We start from the raw sequence: 21,842 nt of genomic DNA, 5'->3' as shown, positions 1-21,842 counted from the left end.
TCCTTCTTGTTTTTTTGTGTATCTATAAGTTTTTCCTTTTGATTACCATGAGATTAATATATAGCGTCCTACATATATAGTGGTCTGTATTGATGATTAGTTAAGTCCAAACACATTCTAAAAGCAGTACTCCCCGTTCCCTCATTTTATGTATATGATGTATATATGTACATATACATATGTAAACATATGTATATATTTATGTATGTATATGACATCTTTTGAGTCCTTTGGCTAATGTTTATAGATATAATTGGTATTTTCTGTTTTAACCTCTATACTGGCTTTACAAGTGATAATCAATTATGTTTATTGTATGTTTACTTTTACTTGTTATAAGTTTTCCCTTTTACTTCTCATTAGGTCCTTTTCTTTCCACTCAGAGTTCCCTTTAACATTTCTTCTAAGTACATTTAACTTTTATTTTTGTTGGAAACTCTCTCCTATTCTGAATGATAACCTTGCTGGGTATAGTATTCTTGGTTGTAGGGGTTTTCCTTTCAGCACCTTGAATGTATTATGCCATTCCTTTCTGGCCTGTAGTTTCTGCTGAAAATCAGCTGATAGCCTCATGGGGTTTCCCTCATATATAATGGTTTTCTCATCTCTTTCTTTAAAAATTCTCTTTAGGGGCACCTGGGTGGCTCAGTTGGTTAAGTGGCCGACTTCGGCTCAGGTCATGATCTCTTGGTCCGTGAGTTCGAGCCCTGCGTTGGGCTCTGTGCTGACAGCTCAGAACCTGAAGCCTGTTTCGGAGTCTGTGTCTCCCTCTCTCTGACCCTCCCCCGTTCATGCTCTCTCTCTGTCTCAAAAATAAATAAACGTTAAAAAAATTTTTAAAAAATAATAAAAATTCTCTTTATCCTTACTTTTTGCCATGGTAAGTACTACATGTCTTGGTGTGGGCGTTGCTGGGTTCATCTTTTTGGGGGCTCCCTGTCCTTCCTAGACCTTGATGTCTGTTTCATTCCCCAGGTTAGGGAACTTTTCATTCATAATTTCTCCAAATAAGCTTTCTACCTCTGTGTTTCCTTTGGGACCTCTATAATGCAAATGTCTGTACAACTGATGCTGTCTCAGAGCTGTCCTCGTATCTTTTTTTTTTTTTAGTTTTTTAAAAAAAGTTTATTTAAGGGGCGCCTGGATGGCTCAATTGGTTGAGCAGCCGACTTCAACTCAGGTCATGATCTCACAGTTCATGAATTCAAGCCCCATATCGGGCTCTGTGCTTAGAGCTCGTAGCCTAGAGCTTGCTTTGGATTCTGTGTGTGTCTCTCTCTCTGCCCCTCTCCTGCTTGTGCCGTCTCTCTCTCTCAAAAATAAACATTAAAAATAAATAAAATTAAAAGGTTTGATGGCCAAGGCATCCATTTCAAAGAGGCATCCACTGCAAAGATGGCTACCAGAGTAAACATATTACCAGCTATATGACTGAAGAGCCAGGCCACCTCTTCTGACTGAAGCCCCTTTATTTTAGAAACACGGTTGATTTCTCCATACTTCAAAATTCCTACTCTTATGTCTGAAATCCACCAATAAAGAATAAGCCTGTGAAACACAGGCCCCCACCCTCAAGTCCGATAAAAGGAGAATGCCAGGCCATTGCATTTTCTCTCTTCTACCTGAGACCCTGCTGTGTGGCCTCAGGTGAGCTGTATAATTTCTAGGTCTTCTTTCTTGATGGTTATTGCTGAAGGGTGCCTTGCAACCCCAAGGGCCAGTCCAACTAGAATATTGGTTATTGAAAGGCTGAGACCAGCACAAAACAACTGGTATAGCCAGCAGGACTGCAGTATTGCCCTTGCAATTAACCGAGGAATATCCTTTACCTTCAGCTTGCTTACTAACCACCTCACTCAGGAGGGTAACAGCATCTGGGAGTGGAGTACCACTCGCCAGAGGTCTGCTGCCCTGCTATGTGATTTTGCATCCTGCTTCACCACTGTCCTGCCAGCGGGTTCTGGCCCAAAGGTTGCAGTCATCCAACAATCTCCCCAGGGCAGGTGTTCAAGGCCATATGATTTAAAGAAACTACCAGACCATAAGGGCCTTCATGGACTAATACTGTGCATAAGGGTCCTCCCTGCACACCTTAAGGCCAAAGAGAGTTAAGGAGGGTGAACTGGACTACAAGGCTACTGTCCCTGCCCAAGGAGAAGCTCTGAGCTAACGGCACAAGGAAAGGATTCCTGTAGGTGAGGAGAATGGTACACCTCCATCTGTGACCACAGAACCAGCGGGTCATGCCAGGAGTGTGTATCCTAACACAGAAGAGTGAAACAGCCTTGTAACAGGAAACCAATGGCACCACCAGAAAGAAAATACAACAGGCGTATGGTTTCTGTGTCACCACTTCACTCTTTGTCTCCTGACCTGTTCCAACTCTGAAAAGGCCTTATTCAAAACTGAGTCTGGACAAGGACTGACAGACTGATTTTCTAAAAATGTTTACTTATTTATTTGAGAGACAGAAGGAGACAGAGAATCCCAAGCAGGCTCCGCACTGTCAGCCCAGAGCCTGATGTGGGGCTCAAGACTCATGAACTGTGAGATCATGACCTGAGCTGAAATCAAGAGTCGAACACTCAACTGACTGAGCCACCCAGGTGCCCCTGGAGAATTACTTTTTATGGACCTAATTACAGGCGTTGCACTACTATACTTTATTTGGAGCACTAAACCAATCAATCAAGAGGGACTAAAACTCCTAGAAGAAAACTTACATTTTCTATCCTTGCCCCTTAACGATGTAAATCTTGCCATGCCTTTGAAATGTAAACACCACAGGAGGTAACAGGGTCTCTGTGTCTGTGTGTTTATGTATGTCTATGGATATATAGGTTTTTTTTTTTCCTTTCTCTACCTCTTGATAGAATAGCCAAAATTAATTTGTAAAAGAGCTCTATTTAATTAGTTTAAAATTAAGTGCTTATAGGGCGCCTGGGTGGCTCAGTTGGTTAAGTGTCTGACTTCAGCTCAGGTCATGATCTCACAGTCCGTGAGTTTGAGCCCTGTGTCGGGCTCTGTGCTGACAGCCTAGAGCCTGGAGCCTGCTTCAGATTCTGTGGCTCCCTCTCTCTCTGCCCCTCCCCTGCTCATGCTCTGTCTCTCTCAAAAATAAACAAAAACATTAAAAAAAAAACTATTAAAATTAAGTGCTTATGAAGTATTCCTAAAACTCAAGAAATTTAGTTTCTATATGTCATTTCAGTTCACATGACATGGGGTTATTTTGGTAAATAAAACCTAGTTTACATTTGGCTTAATTAAAGCAGGCATGTCTTCAGAGTTATTAGCATTAAATATAATGTAGATAAATAACTTGTATTCTATCTGGGTTTAATAGTCAAATAAATTCATGCTATCTCTAAAGTGGGGAATCTAAACATAATTGTTGGGAACAAATGATTTAGATAGATGTAAATGGGATAAAAGTTCAGGCGAATTTTTCAGTAATAATTACGTGTTATGGTATGTCTAGTTAAAAATAGTTTCCCAGGCCTGGCACCTGGGTGGCTCAGTTGGTTAAGTGTCTCACTTCGGCTCAGGTCATGATCTCATGGTTTGTGAGTTCGAGCCCCACATCAAGGTCTGCGCTCTCAGCACAGAGTCTGCTTCGGATCCTCTGTCTCCCTCTCTCTTTGTCCCTCCCTTGCTCGTGCTCTCTCTCTCAAAAATAAATATTAAAAAAAAAAAAGCTTTCCAAATCTCTTTGGTAGCTTGAACTTTAAGAGTTTTGCTAAGTTATGGGTGCCTGGTTGCCTCAATTGGTAGAGCATGTGACTCCTGATCTTGGGGTTGTGAGGTGAAGCACTACGGTGGGGGTAGAGTTTACTTAAAACAAAAAAACAAACAAAAAACTTCTGCTTAAGTTAAAATAAATGATGGGAAATTCATTAAATATCTAGATCATCAAGATCATTTCCAAAAAGATAAAATACTGAAACATTAATTATTGAACACCAGCTTATCTACTTTTGGTTTTTCTTTCTTTCTTTCTTTTTTTTAATGTTTTGTTTTTGAGAAAGAGAGAGAGAGGGCAAACACCAGTGGGAGAGGGGCAGAGAGAGAGAGAGGGTGACATAGAATCTGAAGCAGGCTCCAGGCTCTGAGCTGTCAGCACAGACCCTGACCTGGGGTTCAAACTCATGAACTGCGAGATCATGACCTAAGCTGAAGTTGGACGCTCAACTGACTGAGCCACCCAGGTGCCCCTACTTTTGGTTTCTTATTACAGAGAAAGAAGATATTTGGAGCTATTAGTAAACCTGTCTGTGCCACACTGAAAAACTGTGCTATTACAAAGTGTTTTGAGGAAGTATAAGGTTAACTCATAAATTTACCAATCTAAAGAATGCTGGTATACCACAATTTACAACTGCTTACTACTTCAAGTTTCTATAGGTATATTAATTAGAATTTTTAACCCATAGAAACCTAATTAAAATTGCTAGGAATAATAAAGCAAGGTATACAAGGAAGGTAGAATATGTCTTTGTGTATGAAAGGTATTAGGTATGACAATGCATGTTTGTTAAGGGAAATGAAAATAATTTTGTTTTAAGAAAAAAGAGGGGAGCACCTGGATGGCTCAGTTGGTTGAGCATCTGACTTTGGCTCAGGTCATGATCTCGTGGTTGGTGGGTTCGAGCCCCACATCAGGCTCTGTGCTGACAGCTCAGAGCCTGGAACCTGCTTTGGATTCTGTGTCTCTCTCTGTCCCTTTCTCTTTCTCAAAATAAGTAAATAAACATTTTTGAAAAAATAGAAAATCTGAATATAAAAAAGATAGTTGTAGAAAGTTTGTGAAAAAGGAATCTTGGGAAAAGAATTTTACGTGTGGTCAAACTGGCTAAGATTGGAGTGGATCTAATTAAAATTGTAAAAAGAATTTTAATATTAAAAAGTACACTGCTACAAAGTTAGAATTTGGTTTTCATGGATTACTGGTGTGCTCTTGATTAGAGATCACCGAAGTTTTTTGTGCTTTTAGTTTTAAATTTACCTTTTGAGGGGCGCCTGGGTGGCGCAGTCGGTTAAGCGGCCGACTTCAGCCAGGTCACGATCTCGCGGTCCGGGAGTTCGAGCCCCGCGTCAGGCTCTGGGCTGATGGCTCAGAGCCTGGAGCCTGTTTCCGATTCTGTGTCTCCCTCTCTCTCTGCCCCTCCCCCGTTCATGCTCTGTCTCTCTCTGTCCCAAAAAAATAAAATCAACGTTGAAGAAAAAAAAAAAAATTTAAATTTACCTTTTGAGGGGCGCCTGGGTGGCGCAGTCGGTTAGGCGTCCGACTTCAGCCAGGTCACGATCTCGCGGTCCAGGAGTTCGAGCCCCGCGTCGGGCTCTGGGCTGATGGCTCAGAGCCTGGAGCCTGTTTCCAATTCTGTGTCTCTCTCTCTCTCTGCCCCTCCCCCGTTCATGCTCTGTCTCTCTCTGTCCCAAAAATAAATAAACGTTGAAAAAAAAAATTAAAAAAAAAATTTACCTTTTGAAAAAGCATAATTCTACGTTACAAAATAACTTATTGTGCTTCATGTTATCTTTGTCCTTAGGCCTTTGCTTAAGTAAATCTAGTCTTCTCAAGAGCTGAGTTTTGCTCATAAGTAACTTTCTATATTTGGCTCTAAAATCTTTTATTGTCATTTTGGTTAAATGGATAATTAAGTATTGCTTCATAGTGAATTACCTTATTTGACAAACTGTTTTAAAACCTTGTTTTTAAGATTTTATTTTTAATCTCTACACCCAATGTAGGGCTAGAACTCACAACCCTGAATCAAGAGTCATATGCTCTAATAATTGAGCCAGCCAGGCATCCCAAAACCTTTTGATATTTTTGACAAACTTTCCAAAATTCAAATTCTAAGTGAAGTCTTAATGCTGAACTCACCTGGCATTTTTCCAGAGGGCTCCTGGAACACCCCAAAAGATTTGTTCTGTTTCCTTATAAGAGAGAGATTAAACTAATTAGGTTAAATGGTATGTTAACCATATCAAATACGTAATAAACCTTCTTAGGTTATACTGTGGGTAAATGTAATTAATACAAGTTATAACAAATACATTATTAATAAGAAATTGTAAGAAATTCTTAAAAACCTGACATAAACTTGTATGCTATCACTTATAATTCTAGTTATTATCTTAAAATGTGTCACAGAAATAACCAAATTTCCTGATAAATTTAATCAACTCTCTTTCATCTGACCTTAAAAATGGCAATGGTTAAAGTCTTCTTTCATTTATACATAGTTACTGTTTTACTGCACTGCTTTGCAAGTGTCTATAAAAGTGGTCATTTTCTTTTTTTTTTTTTTTATTTTTTTTTTAATTTTTTTTTTTTTTTCAACGTTTATTCATTTTTGGGACAGAGAGAGACAGAGCATGAACGGGGGAGGGGCAGAGAGAGAGGGAGACACAGAATCGGAAACAGGCTCCAGGCTCTGAGCCATCAGCCCAGAGCCCGACGCGGGGCTCGAACTCACGGACCGCGAGATCGTGACCTGGCTGAAGTCGGACGCTTAACCGACTGCGCCACCCAGGCGCCCCAAAAGTGGTCATTTTCAAGGAGATTCATGAAAAGGAATTTTTGTCAAGTACAGATTTCTAATAACTGTAAGATCCTAAAACTGAACTGGGTAAAAATTTATAGAATTAATGGAAAAAGTGGATTCAAGCCAAACAATAAAAACATCTGACTCTTGATTTCAGCTCAGGTCATGATCTCATGGCTTGTGGATTCGAGCCCTACACAGAGCTCTGTGCTGACAGTGTGGAGCCTGCTTGGGATGTTCTCTCTCCCTCTCTCTCTCTGCCCCTCCCCTGCTCTCAAAAGTTCCATCGAAGCAGACTTAAAGGAGCCTATATGGTCAATCAGTATTCTTGCTGCACTTAAATAATCAAGCCAAATTTAATGAGACAAAACTTATTTCACAAATAAATTAGTGTTGTTTTAATTATCTGATACAAATGGGGTAACTGTTTATAGAGAAAAAATTGCATTTCAGTAATACACCTCTGTGGGTATCAAATTCTAGTGTTGTTAATTGTCTTTAAGGCTTTGTTTCCTGTCTGTAAACTAGATTGGATACTAAATTCTTTTTGTTTCCTCCAGTATCTGGCTACAACTCTCCAAACGAACATTTCCAACTTTTTCCCCTACCCTTATAACTTGGAATCGTTGAGAAATAAAACTGCCCTTGGCACAAAGCCACATCAGCTAAGGTGAGATAACCTGATAAAAAAGAGAAATCACCACAGCAGCTGGACCATCTTCATACCTGCTGCCATGTGGGCCACTCCGATCACCAGAGACCCTCAAATTGCAAACAAGTAAAATCCATCAGCTTAAATACTGCCTGCCCTCAGTGCATCTGAACATGCGTCAAGTCTGGCATCTAGAAATCTTGACTGGCTACCTTCAGCACTCAAAGGCTGGGATTACAATCTACTCCAACCATTAACCTTTTTTATTTTCTTTTGTTTCCACAGAAATGTTTCTTATTAAATACCCAACTGCTTGTACCATATAGGCCTAACTTGGGTAACCCACCTGTATCACTGCCTCCTGAAATAAGACACAAATCTTTAACTGAACTAACCTGTTCTCAGGACGAAGAGACTGGTTCAATGAGATATGGAGCATCCATCAACTCAGGACAGGTTTAAACCTACTTATACCATATGGCCTCGAACAGTTTAAATAGAACTATCATTCCATTTGTAACTGCGTGGATGGAACTAGAGGGTATTATGTTAAGTGAAATTAGTCAGAGAAAGACAAAAATCATATGACTTCACTCATATGAGGACTTTAAGATACAAAACAGATGAACATAAGGGAAGGGAAGCAAAAATAATATAAAAACAGGGAGGGAGGATGGGCTAAATGGGTAAGGGGCATTAAGGAATCTACTCCTGAAATCATTATTGCACCATATGCTAACTAACTTGGATGTAAAGTAAATAATAAAGGAAACTACAAAAACTCTTAAATGTATACCATGATTAATTTTCATAAAGTGAACAGACTTGTGTGATGATTCTACATGTAGATAGATAGATAGATAGATAGATAGATAGATAGAACGATCGAACGATCATTGGGGCAACTGGGTGGCTCAGTGGGTTGAGCAGCTGACTTCAACTCAGGTCATGATCTCGTGGTTTGTGATTTCGAGCCCCATGTTGGGTTCACCGCTGCCAGTGTAGAGCCCGCTCCAGATTCTCTGTCCCCTTCTCTCTCTCTCTCTGCCCCTCCCGTGCTTGTATTCTCTCTCTCAAAAATAAACATTAAAAAAAAAAAAAAATTCTCATATGACCCAACAATTCAACTTCTGGGAATTTATCCAAATAAATCAAAAACACTAACTGATAAAGATACATGCACCCTCAAGTTCATTGCAGCATTATTTACAACAGCCAAGATATGGGGACAACTTAAGTATTCACTAACAGATGAAGAAATAAGGAAAATGTGGTATATATACACAATGGAATACTATTCACTCATAAAAAGAAAGAAATCTTGCCATTTACAATATGAATGGTCTTTGAGGTTTTATGCTAAGTGAAATAAGTAAAAAAAACACAAATATCATCTCACTGGTATGTGGAATCAAAAAAATCGAAACAAAAAACCACTACAAAGTTCAAACATCCAGAGAACAGATTGGTGGTTGCCAGAGGAGGGGGTGGGGGTTGAGTGAAATGGGTGAAAGGGTCAAAAGGTATAAACTTCTGGTTATAAATGTCATGGGAATGGACTATACAGCATGGTGATGATAGTTAATAATACTGTATTTTATATTTCTTTTTTTTATTTACTTTTGAGAGAGTGAGTGGGGGAGAGGTAGAGAGAGAGAGAGAATCCCAAGCGGGCTCTGTGCCGTCAGCGCAGAGTCTGATGCGGGGCTTGAACCCACAAACTGTGAGACCATGACCCAAGCCGAAATGAAGAGTCAGATGCTTAACTGACTGAGCCACCCCGGCGCCTCTGTACTTTATATTTCAAAGTTGCTAAGAGTAAATCTTAAAAGTTCTCATCACGGGGCGCCTGGGTGGCTCAGTCGGTTAAGCGGCCAACTTTGGCTCAGGTCATGATCTCGTGGTCTGTGAGTTCGAGCCCCGCATCGGGCTCTGTGCTGACAGCTCAGAGCCTGGAGCCTGTTTCAGATTCTGTGTCTCCCTCTCTCTGACCCTCCCCCGTTCATGCTCTCTCTCTGTCTCAAAAATAAAAATAAATAAACGTTAAAAAAATTTTTTTTAAACTTAATCTTAAAAAAAAAAAAAGTTCTCATCACAAAAAAACCCCACAACTTTGTAGCTATATATGGTGATAGATTTTAACTAAACTTAGTGTGTTAGTCATTTCAAAATATATACAAATATTGGATCATTATGTTGTATCTGGAACTAATATGTTATATGTCAACTATACCTCGTAAGAAGCCTCTTGTTACATTTCCAAACATACTGAACTTCTCATTGATGAGGGATGTTCTTCACACTCACCCTGAGGAATACCTCTCTCCATTGTCCTCAACTCTTCTTGTTCCAACCATGAGATAAAAGTGTGTTTAAAGAGTTGATAACCTATTCATGGAGAAAGAGATCTTAATGGAAGAGAGACTCATGCAAGAGATAACCAACCTTCCTATGAATTAGGTGTTTTATTACCCATGACAGCAATAAAATTATTTCAAATGAGATAAAAATGCAAATACAGGGGCACCTGGCTGGCTCAGTTGGAAGAATGTGTTAACTCTTGAGTTCCGGATCATGGGTCCGAGCCCCACATTGGGTGTAAAGATTACTTAAATAAATAAACTTAAAACAATTTTAATTAAAAAAATGCAAATATACTCTGTACCCTGAAAAGACTGGTTCCCTCTGAGCCTGGAAACCCACATTCAGGCTTATACACACATTTACAATGCACTAACACTTTTATTGAGATAGGAAATAGAGTAAGGGCAACAAAGAGATTTTCACTTTCATAGAGAAACCATTAACCAGTGGTTCCCAAATTTTAGTGTGCATCAGAATCACGTGGACTATTTGTTAAAAACAGATGACTGGGTCCCACTTGCCACCACTGTAACAGATGCCAGTGGAATGTGAGAATGTCCATTTCTAACAGAGACGGTGATGCTGTCTGTCCAAAGACCACATTTTGACAGCACTCACACTGGATTAGAACACATCAGTGAAGCAACTGTGTGTCACTTGTGTTCAGATCTGACATCACCCATCCTGCAACACAATGAGGAAATAATATGTATCTGTTCAACAGCAGGCTATAGGAATAATGGCAGCCTTACCCACCGTACTCAGGTTCTGGGAGTTCTCCATCCAGTACTGCATCTCTGCGTAAGGTTCTCTAAGAGGGGTCCAGAAGAGTCCATTCCTCCAAGGTGAAGTCCACAGGCACATCACCAAAGGTCACTGAATCCTAAATAACCGCACATGTAATGGCTTGGATCAAGGAACATCATCAATGTTCACTGAACAAGGATGAGAGAAACAGTAATACAGAGTTTCAAGGTCTCTCATACTCCAAGGGTCAATGGTTCTAAATATTTTAAATACCTATACTCACTCCAGTCACATGGCTTCAATGGAAACTCTTAAACATGACCTTGTCTCACCACACCTGGACTCGGAGCTCTTTTCTTATTTCCCTCTAATGCAGCACATGCCCGAACACACTGTAGACACCTGATAAACGGTCGTGAATGGATCAATTCTTTGAGAAAAGCACACCTCCATCTTCCATATCATCTGTGAGAACACACGATAGATAAAAAAGGTCACCATCATGAGAGTCAAGTTTAGTTAGTACTTACTGAAACGCTCAAATTATTTTCAGAGTATTCCCGTACCACCAATATGAAAGGTTCTATTCTGTGGGGAAATTCAATAGACACTCAGTCTTTGAGTGACTTTAAGAAGCTCTGGAGATCGGTCCACCTGGGAGGAAATGTGTCCATCTGGTGAATACAGATATGTCCTTTTGTACAAGGACATACTTTTTGCCTAGCCAAGAACAATCTCTCAGCCAGTCAGCCACCATCCTTCCTACTTTTATCTTTTCCTCAGGAAGGCAGAAAGAAAACATAGAAGAAAACAAAGAAGCCACGTATACCCAGAGAGGACCATAATTCTCGCATTCACCTGCCTAGAAGTCTTTCTATTCTAGTGTGAAATTCCCAAAACTCTCAAGAAATCTCCCGCAAACACAGACTACTGTTATAGGATGCCAGCGTGGTCTTGTCTCACCTAGAACTGAAAAGGGGATAGTGATCCATGCTGCCCGTGAGGAAAAGAGGAAGTCAATTTGACAGGGAAGGAAATTTAAGCCCCGAGAAATGGGACTCATTTTCTGCCCAAAGCAATATAATAAAAAAGTTATGTAGTACCTCTTCCCAATGTACACATATCAGTAAGACGACTTAGAAAACACAGTCGTTGGCCCATTTTGACTCCTCCTTAAAGGGCCAGCAGCATAACTGCTCAGGCCCAGACCAGTCTGCAAGGGTGATCTAAAGCTGAGTCTATTAAAAACAAGGGGTATCAACAGGACTTACCAGAGGACAAATCAATGGCTGCCATCCTGTAAGGGTGACAGAATAACTTACCCAACATTCCTTTCTCTGACACCAAGACCATTTCAGGGTATCTTATGAATACAAGTACAGACAGCCATCCCCATGGACACCAGGTAATCTGGAGTTGTGTTTTGTATTTACCATTAATCAGTAAATGTTATCAGTCATCAATCATCATACGTTGGCTCTGTGTAGATGATGTATGAGAAACACACTAAAAATGGTATGCCCTATAGCAGTATCAGTAACATCAACTGAGAGAGAGAGAGAGAGAGAGCAAGCGTGAGCAGGGGAGGGGCAGAGAGAGAGGGAGTGAGAGAGTACCAAGCAGGCTCTTTGCTGTCAGCTCAGAGCCCGATGCAGGGCTCGATCTCACAAACCGTGAGATCCTGACCTGAGTGGAAATGGAGTCAGACGGTTAACCAACTGAGCCACCGAGGCAACCCTGAGATAACTTGGATTTTTAATTCAGTCTTTCAGTGGTAAATTTTGTAAGATATAAAGAGAAGTATATCTGACCAAATTTAGTGTCCAATGAATTTTGAAGACTGAATTTGAAGGAAAGAATGTCAAATACCTCAAATTCTAAATATTGGTTACATACTGAAATGATATTTAGGATATATCTGGTAAACGGACACCTGGGTAGCTCAGTTGGTTAAGCATCAGACTACAGCTCAGGTCACGATATCATGGTTTGTGAGTTTGAGCCCCGTATTAGGCTTTCTGCTGTCAGCACACAGCCTGCTTTGGATCCTCTGTCCCCCTTCCCCTCTGCTCTGTCCCTCCCCTGCTTGCACTGTCTCTCAAAATAAATACAACTTAAAAAATATATATATCTGGTAAAATAACATATATTCTTAGAAATAATGACACTTTTGGGGTGCCTGGGTGGCTCAGTTGGTTAAGCAACCGACTTCGGCTCAGGTCACAATCTCACAGTTTGTGGGTTCGAGCCCCACATCGGGCTCTGTGCTGACAGCTCAGAGCCTGGAGCCTGCTTCTGATTCTGTGTCTCCCTCTCTCTCTCTGCTCCTCCCCAAGTTGTGCTCTGTCGCTCTCTCTCTCAAAAATAAACAAACATAAAAAAAAAAAAGACACTTCTTTCACTTTGTTTATCGTGGGCACTGAAAACATTTTAATTATATATGATCTACACATTACACTTGCATTAGCCCTGGTCTAGACTGTTGTTAGGCATATGAAGAAAAGAAAAAAATGAAATATTTTATTTGGTTGACACACTTAAACTTTTTTCTTAATGGATGCTGCAGAACCTTGAAGCTCTGGGCTTTCTTTTAAGCTCTCATCTCTCAGAACTTATTCCTTTATCCTTTCTATGAATAAGAAATCACATCCCAGTACCCGGCAATGAGCACAAATGAGCACCGTACACAGAAAGTATACTAGACCTTAAAGATCCAACACTCCCTTGGGAAAAGACTAATAATTGATATATCACCTCATAAGTGATATGGGAAATCAATCAAGCATGCAAGAAAAAAGGGTTATAACACACACACATACACTACATTGTTGGTTTCTGGGTAAGGTAAAGACAGAAAAGAGAACCATTGGTTGGTCTACCTTTGATACAAAAAGGTAAGAAGAAGAATGCCAAGGTTTTGACCAAAAACCCCTCAGAATACATTTCAAATACTGTGTACTCTCAACAGTGTCTTGGTGGGAAACACTCAAGTCCATCAGGTCTGTTCCCTCCTTCTTGCCTTGGCAGAGGAGCAATTCCAAATCACACTGTGCCTAACATGTGTCTGTTTTATGAATCTTTTCAGAGAACCCATGTTTTGTATTACTTATCAAATGTATTTGTACAACAGCAGCTAAGGTCAGTCTCATCTAGTTTTTGATGTGAAAATGAAGGTATTAGTCAGGAAAAAAAATGACAGGTGAACTTTGAAATGGGGACACCTACTTGACCCGGATCAAACGCATGAGTAGGAAGCCACAAGACACTGAACCTCTCTTGTCAGGAAGGTAGCTTGTCCCTTAGTTTCTGAGGAGACTAGCCTTCTTCTATTTGACAAAGCTTTGATAATCTCACTTGGTGCAGATACTCGGCAAGGAAATGCTTGTTCTTAAGATCCACCACAACCACTTGCTATGTCTCTAGATTCACAATTAATACAAAATCCCGTGGGACAGGTATAAACTATAAGGTAGAAGACAATAGCTGCAAAAATAACTCCAACTCCACCAACATGTATCATAAAAATCTTGAGGAACATGTGTGAAAATGGATTTTAGGGTGTTAGACCAAGGAGGATAGAGTATCATGTAAGACAGAGCTGTTTCAAAGACATGGGTGTACATACTAGAAAATTTGGATTTGACATATTAGCTCATGAATTTGGGGATGGCTCTAACAGCTTATTTTGGTAGGATGGTTGAAATTTGGACTCCATGCTGACCTACGGTTAATGATGACGATAAGGCAAAGTTTCCCTGGCATAACATGAAGGAGCCAATCCTAGAGACAGCAATGTTGCCTGTATATATCATGTGTGGCCTGCACAGACCTCCTTCGTCAATCTATGCTGAAGGCCCAGAAGCCACCCTTTCCTCAAAGGTATTGGGAAACAAGATTAGTAATGCTGATTCTAAATATAGTATCATTACTGGAACAAACGAGCACCAACTCTGGCATCTGGAATGCAGCTACTGATGTAGGTAACGCCCTTTTCTCCATACAAATTTCATAAAATAACTGGAAGCATCTGGTTTTTACCTGGCAAGACCGAGAGTGTACCTCCACAGCACTGGCCCAGGGCTGTGTCCATTCTCCTGTACCCTGCCAAAACACAGTCCTCAAAGGTCTTGACTTTCCACAACACAACACATGGTCCACCATGTGGACATTACGGGGATTGGATCCAATGAAAGTAGCAGATACTTTACACATCTTTATAAAACATGCACAAAGGAGTGGTATACCAACTCAACCAAGTTCAGGGGCAGGTATGTCAAGACAGCCCCATGAGGAATTGGTCCAAGTTACTGTACGTAATGCCTTCTGCTCCCCCCACCAAAAGGCATACCATTTGACAGAGAACTTATTTTTATTTATTTTGAGAGACAGAGAAAGCATGAGTTGGGGAGGGGCAGAGAGAAGGAGAGAGAGAATCTCAAGCAGGCTCCACACTGTCAGTGTGGAGCCCAAGGCGGGGCTCGAATGCACAAACTGAGATCATAATCTGAGCCGAAATCAGATGCTTAACCGACTGAGCCACCCAGGTGCCCCTGACACAACTTCTTGATTAGAGGTAACATATACCACATTTGAATGTACTTTAATACATCTACAGAGTCACCTATAAGGCCTCCAGATTTAAGTGTGACCAGAGTGAGAGCATTCTGCAGCAAGTTCTGGCAGCAGTACAAACTTCTCAAGCACTTAATCCCTGTGAGCCATCATTTCCCAAGGCACTTGAATTGTCCACAGTAAACAGGAAGTTGTTGGTAGTCTCTGGCAACCACGAGAAGGAGATTCGTGGCATAGTCTTGTAGGTTGGAGCAAACCTATGACCTCTTCTACATATACCTACTCTTTTCAGGAACAACTTATGGCTTACCACTAATAAATACATGGTAGAGACTAAATAAGTAACCATGAGACATCAAGTGACCAAGCGGATTTAGTGTCCCGTCACAAACTGGGTATTGTCTGACGTGCCTATCTTATGAGACTGGGCACAGGCAGTAGCATTCTATCATCAAATGGAAATGACACAGAATGAGAGATCTTAGTATGCCAAAGCATTCGGATTACTGCTTTGTACCTACTGCCCTTAAAAGTTGATGCACCCAAATCCTCAAGGAGAAAGCAGGCAAAAACCTCTTTGATCTTGGCCACGGCAACTTCTTAGTCAACACGTCTCCGGAGGCAAGGGCAACAAAAGCAAAAATGAACTACTGGGACCTCATCAAAATCAAAAGCTTCTGCACAGTGAAGGAAGCAATCAGCAAAACTAAAAGGCAACTGACAGAATGGGAGAAGATATTTGCAAATGATATATCAGATAAAGGGTCAGTATCCAAAATCCATAAAGAACTTATCAAACTCAACACCCAAAAAGCAAATAATCCAGTGAAGAAACGGGCAAAAGACTTGAAGAGACACTTCTCCAAAGAAGACATCCAGATGGCCAACCGACACATTGGTTGAAAAAATGCTCAACATCACTCATCATCAGGGAAATACAGATCAAAACCACAATGAGATACCACCTCACACGTGTCAGAATGGCTAACATTAACAACTTAGGCAACAAAAGATGTTGGCAAGATGCGGAGAAAGAGGATCTCTTCTGCACTGCTGGTGGGAATGCAAACTGGTGCAGCCACTCTGGAAAACAGTGTGGAGATTCCTCAAAAAACTAAAAGTAGAACTACCCTATGACCCACCAATTGCACTACTAGGCATTTACCCAAGGGATACAGGTGTGCTGTTTCAAAGGGGCACATGCATCCCCATGTTTATAGCAGCACTATCAACAATAGCCAAAGTATGGAAACAGCCCAAATGTCCATTGATGGATGAATGGATAAAGAAGATGTGGTATACATATAGACAATGGAGTATTACTCAGCAATCAAAAAGAATGAAATCTTGCCATTTGCAACTGTGTAGATGGAACTGGAGGGGATTATGCTAAGCGAAATTAGTTAGAGAAAGACAAATATCATATGACCTCACTCATATGAGGACTTTAAGACACAGAACAGATGAACCTAAGGGAAGGGAAGCAAAAATAATATAAAAACAGGGACAGGAACAAAACATAAGAGACTCTTAAATATGGAGAACAGAAGGTTGCTGGAGGGGTTGTGGGAGGGGGCATGGGCTAAATGGATAAGGGGCATTAAGGAATCTACTTGTCAAATCATTAATGCACCATATGCTAACTACTTGGATGTAAATTTAAAAAAAAAAAAAGAAAAAAAAAAGAAAGAAAAAAAGAGAAAGAAAACCAAACATTCCAAACACGAAAGATAAGAAAAAAGAAGAAAGTTCCCTGGTTCCTATAAGATTAAAGTCAGATGGCCCTGCGTATACTAGAGTCTTACAGTAAGGTCTGCAGCTTTCTGAAATGTCCTTTGTCTAATAATTTGCAACCTTTTATGTAAAAGATCTATACAACCCTACACTAAATGTTCCTTTACTGGAGCTACCATGCTTTGGTGAAGACTGTGTATCCCAGGCAGTGGGAATAAAACTCTCTTCCTTTTTTTTTTAAATTTTTTTATTTAGAAATTCTAAAAGCTTTGTTCATTTTTGCATCAACAAGTAATTAAAAAAACTCCCAAAAATCAGAAGAGCAGGATCAACTGGCTCCCTGGTGAATTCTAACAAACATTTCGAGAAGAATCAATAACAATCTTTAAATTTTTTTTCTAATGTTTATTTATTTTTGAGACAGAGAGAGACAGAGCATGAGCGGGGGAGGGGCAGAGAGAGAGGGAGACACAGAATCTGAAGCGGGCTCCAGGCTCTGAGCTGTCAGCACACAGCCCGACGTGGGGCTCAAACTCGTCAACTGCAAGATCATGACCTGAACCGAAGTCAGATGCTCAACCGACGGAACCACTCAGGTGCCCCTTGAACCCTTTAAACTAGATCTCTCTGCTCCTCCCTCCCTTTCTCTCAAAATAAACATTAAAAAAGTATTTCTTTAATAATAAATAAATAAAGGGGCGCCTGGGTGGCGCAGTCGGTTAAGCGTCCGACTTCAGCCAGGTCACGATCTCGCAGTCCGTGAGTTCGAGCCCCGCGTCAGGCTCTGGGCTGATGGCTCAGAGCCTGGAGCCTGTTTCCGATTCTGTGTCCCCCTCTCTCTCTGCCCCTCCCCCGTTCATGCTCTGTCTCTGTCTGTCCCAAAAATAAAATAAAAACGTTGAAAAAAAAATTTAAAAAAAAAAATAATAAATAAATAAAGATAAAACTTATGCATCCTAAAATTCTATCCTGACTCCATACCCTCACTCTTATCCATGCCCAAAGTGGGAGTTAGTGAATTCTATGTTGTAAATGGATTAAAATCATTCCCCTGCTTAGGCACTTCAGAAGTGTCGATGGCCTTAGAATACTGGCTAGACTGCCTTACTCTTTCCCCTGGTCCTGCCCTTGTCCTCTACTCCATCTCTCACCACTCGCTGTCTGTTCACCTTCTCCCAACACTCTTCCATCAGTTCAAGAAATACACTAAGCTCTATTTTGCTCATGAAGTTCCCTTCACCTGACATCCTTCTTACCCACCCTACAAATCCTCACCCCCATTCAAAATCTGCCTAGGTAAATCCTGCTCTGCTTCCCTTTAGAAGTTAAATATCAGTCCCTCCCAGGACGCCTCGGTGGCTCAGTCGGTTAAGCGTCCAACTTTGGCTCAGGTCATGATCCCAAGGTTCATGAGTTTGGGGCTCACTGCTGTCGGTGCAGACACTGCTTCAGATCCTCTGTCCTCTTCTCTCTCTGCCCCTGCCCCCACTCGTGGTGTCTTTCTCAAAAATAAACATTAAAAAATATATAAATATATCCAAACACACATATATATAATCTGTATCAATCCCTCCTGATAGGTATTACCACCTCATATTGTGCCATTCTTATGTTCCTGTCACAAACTTGCCAGTATTCACTTGAAGTCTGTACTCTCAGATAGACTAGAAGCCGTATGGTGGCAGTACTATGTTTTGATGGCCATTACTTCCCTGTCCCAAGAACACAGTCTAGTTTATTAAAGGAACTCAATGACCCCTTGTGGGATGTGAGACAATTTCTACTAACTACCAAAAATGTTACAGTACAGTACAAAGAAAAGGAAGACAAAAATAGAGTTACAACATAAAAACCACTTAAGTCTCACATAAAATGTTTGCACACACTATAACATAAAGCAAAACATTGTACTTCTGCAAAGGCATTTGAGTACTCAGATAAAAACGGACACAATATTCTTTTTGAAACAAGTGCCTAGACAATATAAATAAAAATTCTTATGTTTCTCCTTAATTTTTAGAAGTTTTAAAAAGGTGATTCACAAACTGACACATGCCACAATAATTTTCTAACAGAATTTATAGTATCCATCTAAAAGTATGTACATTTGTCCTTTTTTCTTTTTTTAAGTAGGCTCTGGGCCCAGCATGGAGCCCAACATGGGGCTTAAATTCATGATCCTGAAATCAAGACCTGAGTTGATAACAGGAGGTGGCTGCTGAACCAACTGAACCATCCAGGGGGCCCTGTATACTTGCCCTTTGACCAAGAAAACCAACCTGAGCAGCTTACCCTTACCTTGAAACACACCCCCACAAATTGAAACACTATACACAAAAATTTACTCACACATGTATTAACAGAACTAAAGCAATTGTTAGTGAGTGTCTGAATGACTCATCCTTTGAGCATCTGACTCTTGATTTTGGCTCAGGTTAGGATCTCTGGGTCATGGGATGGAGCCCTGTGTCAGGCTCTGTGATGAGTATGGAGCCTCCTTAAGATTCTTTCTCTCCCTCTCCCCCCACGCCACCATGTGCCCTCTCTCTCTCAAAAAAAAAAAAATGTACTTAGAAAGAATACTCAAAAATACTCAGAATCTTATGAGTATCAAAATAAACCCAGGATGCCTGGTTGGCTCAGTTGGTTAAACATCTTTTTTAAAGCATATATACATTAAGTGTAATAATAAATATTATTTAACTTTAGAGTATGATTATGTAATATTACATATATAGTATATACTATATTGTATTATTTTAGAAACAGTGTGATCCAGCCTGGGCATGGAGCCTGATTTAGATTCTCTCCCTCTCCGCCTGGGTGGCTCAGTCAGTTGGTCATCCGTCTTCAGCTCAGGTCATGATCTCACAGTCTGTGGTCTACTATTTCAAGCCCCGCGTTCAGTTCTTGTGCTGACAGCTCAGAGCCTGGAGCCTACTTCAGATTCTGTCTCCCTCTCTCTCTGCCCCTCCCCCCTCACACTCTGTCTCTCTCACTCAAAAATAAATAGACATTAAAAAAAAAAATTTTTTTTAAAGATTCTCTCTTCCTCTGCCCCTCCCCTAAGTGGGCGTGCTTATGCATTCTCTCAAAAAAAAAAAAGTCACCCCATGTGTGACTTTTGTTATTCCAAAGGAAAAGTCTATCTTGAAAACAGAGTGCTCTGGTGATCACTAACTTAAGCAGGCAATCAAACTGGGCATCTGAGGAATGGTATAAATTCAAGTCTTCCTGATGGAATGCAATTTGATGTACACAACATCATCTATAGGATATTTGGAAACGATGTTTGAAGCCTCTACATCAGGAACTGGCACATGTTGGTCACAAGGCCGATTGCTAAATAGTTTTCTTGGAACACCTATCCCCATTTGTTGACTCAGATCTGTTACTGCCTGAAAACTACAAAGGCAGAGCTGAGTAATTCTGATACCTTATGGCCTGCAGACCATCAAGTAATTACTTTCTGGACCTTTCCAGACAAAAAGTTTGCCACCCTCTGTTCTGGACCCAATTACCAGTTGAGAGAAAATACAAGAAATGGAGGAAACATCTAAAAATATTGTGAAAAATAAAATCAGAATTTTCAAAATGTGTGACTTTCTAAAAGAACACATAAGACTCATAAAAAGCCAATGTAATGCACAAACAAAAAGGAATACAGTAGGTTAAAAAAGATTAAAAGAGGGGCCTGGGTGGTTCAGTCGGTTAAGCCTCTCCAACTTTGGCTCAGGTCATGATCTCACGGTTTGTGAGTTCACACCCCACACTGGGCTTTCTACAATCGGCACGGAGCCCACTTAGGATCCTCTGTCCCCCACTCTCTCTGCCCCTACCCTACTTGTTCTCTCTCAAAATAAACACACTTAAAAAAAAAAAAAAGACTAAAAGACTGAAATAATCATCATATATAAACTGACGGGGTCTTAGATCCAAAAATTACCAAAAACTTATGTTAGAATAATGTGGGGAAGTTCAGCTTTTACACGGAGCAGATTTAAGAGGCATTTTCATTTTCAATCTTCCTGGGTCAAAGAAAGAACTGTGGTTGTAGTAGGATAACGTCTTTTACAAGATACATTACCAAGTATTTAAAAGTCAAGTATCATGTATGCATTTCATTTTCAACTTACACTCTCAAACAGTCCCCGTAAAATGTATTGTTATGCAGAGAGCAAACATGCAAAATGGTCAAAATGGGTGAAACTACTATAACCAACATTCACTGTGCTGGATGATCAAATTCTGTTGAAAGCTTCAGATTTTACAGCACAAAAACTGAGGGCAAAGACCACACTTAGTCCACACATCTTGTTAAGGGTAAACTCGGTCATTCTGGAACCAGCGCTTTAAAGCCCATAACGTCTTTTTCTCCTGGAGGCCCTTCTGATAGTTTGTGGGAGAGGCAGGGCCCCAGGACGATCAGAGGACAAGACAGCTGAGCATTCCTACTTTCATCTGGAAGGATGACTTGTGGCTTACACATGTTCGTATTTATCTAGAGAAATATGCACACCCTCGAACCTAACAAGTCTCTTTTCTTTCTACCTGTAGGGGACGCTCAACAAGAACCGGCAAACACATTCCAAATGCTCGCAAGAAGCGTCTTTCTGCATTCTAGAGGAAGGGCCCTTTGAACCAACGCTTCCCCAGGGCTCACCGGGACAGCCAGGAGCGACAGGGCGGTGACCACCGCAGGGCCGGGCCAACCTGACTTGCCCAGCGGAAATTCTCATCCTCCTGGAGAAGAGTCACAACGGTTACTTAGGAGGAGTTTGAACAAGGAGGCGCCGTGGCCGAAAACACTTCGCAGGTGCGCCCTCACCGCTCCTCTCGGCCGGCCCATCGCGGGCGCCAGCGGCCGCGAAGGGGGCGAGCGGAGGGGACCCGGCCTCTTTAAGGAGGCCCCTCGGAGGCCGGGCCACACCTGTCCTTTAACGCCCTCCTTGCATCCGAACCTTCCTGGCACGCGGCCTCACCGACAACGCCAAGCACCGCAAGACGACCAAGAGGAGAGGCTCGGAAAGGCGCTACGCCACGGGTCAAAGACCGCCGCGGGCCAGTGACGCCACTTCCGCTTCCTGCCTCTCGCCGCAAGGGGCGGGGCTCCAGGGCTTGGGCTGCGGCCACGCCCGACGCTTTGAAGGCCGGAAGCGGTAGTGTCGTCACCCATGGGTGCTGAGGGCCCAGGAGTTGGCCCAGCACGAAGGCAGAGGGCG

General features: G+C 41.3%; 1 long non-coding RNA gene across 2 annotated transcripts; it reads right to left on the bottom strand.

Moving 5' to 3' along the window:
• Positions 1-5,887: 5,887 nt before the first annotated feature.
• LOC115503521 lies at positions 5,888-21,640 on the bottom strand. Of its 2 annotated transcripts, XR_004342905.1 has the most exons (5): positions 21,284-21,640; positions 10,598-10,779; positions 10,324-10,502; positions 9,511-9,591; positions 5,888-5,940 (listed from the first exon to the last, which is right to left on the bottom strand). It is a non-coding gene; the product is annotated as an uncharacterized LOC115503521 (long non-coding RNA). The 2 variants fall into 2 exon arrangements; XR_004342904.1 differs by having other exon boundaries at positions 10,324-10,779.
• Between the last annotated feature and the right edge of the window lie 202 nt (positions 21,641-21,842).

Source organism: Lynx canadensis, chromosome A2 (assembly GCF_007474595.2).
Source record: "Lynx canadensis isolate LIC74 chromosome A2, mLynCan4.pri.v2, whole genome shotgun sequence".
Classification (NCBI taxonomy): domain Eukaryota; kingdom Metazoa; phylum Chordata; class Mammalia; order Carnivora; family Felidae; genus Lynx; species Lynx canadensis.
Note: the sequence above shows the minus strand (reverse complement) of the source record. Positions and strands in the feature narration are given on the sequence as shown.